Below are 1,566 nucleotides of genomic sequence, written 5' to 3'. Positions count from 1 at the left end.
TCCAGCGTGCTTTGCTCTGGTGAGACCACTGCTTTGTTTCTTTCAGGCCTAATTCACTGACAGCCTTTCTGGCTTTGACTCAGATAACCAACCCAGCCTCTGTCTTCATAAGTGTTCAGTAAAGCCTCATCATTTGATGAAAGCTGAACTCTGCTTTTTGGCTGGTACCCTGCACACTAATAACTTTAAATGGATTTAGGATTTATTTATTTATTTTTTTGTCATCTGTCTTCTACTAAGCTGCAAGCATCATGACACTGACACTGCCAATAAATACTTGTTAATGATCTCACAGTTTGTGAATGAACCCCACGTTACTACACTGGAGACATAGTACAGCTAACTACTTCCAAGATTAGGTTTNAGAGAGTGCCGATTTACCAGACCAGGCATATTACCACCATTGGTGAAAAACAGCCTTTGTTGGCAGGAATAGCCATACTCTCCAAGATAATTTCAATTGTTCCAGAAACGGCATCTACAAAAGCATATAAAACACAGAATTTTTATCTTGCAGACTAAGNCATCAATGACAGATTCTAAGTGGACAAGATGAGATGTCAATGGACTCCCGAACTGAAATTCTAAATATCAGAATACAATCAGAAGATTAAGAAGAATATACCTAGCTCCCTGACTAATTTTCACACCCTAGTGCAAGTGACTGGGAAAGATGAATACTTAGTGCATGATACAGAAACTCAAACTCAGCACTTAGTCATGTTTGTTGTCCTAGGCACATCCCCGAAATTACAATGTAAGTAANACATTAAAATACACAGTTCAAGACCATCTACAAAACGAACTGGAACATTCTGAGACTGCTAGTCAGGATTCTGAGACTGCTAGTCAGGATTTTCACAACAAGATCTGCAACTCTACAGATTTTTCTATGTCACTGTTTTTTTTAAAGGTGCAAAGAACATCAGGCCACCTACAAGCCATTGCTTGCGGTAGCCAAACATTTCAGACATAAGCATGCTAGCATATGCTCTACCGGAAAACATCTGAATTTTAATGTGAAGAAAAGCAGTTTATAAACATCACAATTATGTCCTCAGCTCAACAAAAACTATCATCTCACAGTGGGCACTGTGGGAGCAATTTACCTAACACTCAAACTCTGGGAAATANGGTCCCAACCCCGAAGATGTCAGCAGTCCATCCCATGTCTGCAGTCTCTCTCCTAGTAAACCATCTATTTATGTCTTTCACTAACTTTGGCTATAATAAATATTCTAGTAACATGAAGGAAGGTCCACTGTCTCTAGCACTGAAAGCCGTCAGTATTACCTGTAACCTCCCCCTATGCAAAACAGCTAGTTAATAAAGCAAAATCTTTCTAATATGGAAATAGTCGGGTTATAAGAGGAAAAGATTGCTAATAATCTTGGTAACATTTTGTTGAAGGAGTTTGAGAACTAACTGANCTAGTTAAAATGCAGTTATACAGCTAACTCTTTTTATGACCAGAACCAAATAATTTGCTTTGTTTTATGCTAGCTCTCATGCAACAAAAGAATTCCATTTTCCTTATTCATTCTCATAAGTCATGTAGGAAGTGAC

General features: G+C 38.3%; 1 protein-coding gene across 1 annotated transcript in view; it reads right to left on the bottom strand.

The window, feature by feature from the left end:
- Tbc1d9 (TBC1 domain family member 9) overlaps nt 1-1,566 on the bottom strand; it is a 104,406-nt gene that overhangs the window by 101,541 nt on the left and 1,299 nt on the right. The gene's annotated exons all lie outside the window — the stretch shown is intronic.

Source organism: Mus pahari, chromosome 20 (genome assembly GCF_900095145.1).
Source record: "Mus pahari chromosome 20, PAHARI_EIJ_v1.1, whole genome shotgun sequence".
Lineage (NCBI taxonomy): Eukaryota > Metazoa > Chordata > Mammalia > Rodentia > Muridae > Mus > Mus pahari.
Note: the sequence above shows the minus strand (reverse complement) of the source record. Positions and strands in the feature narration are given on the sequence as shown.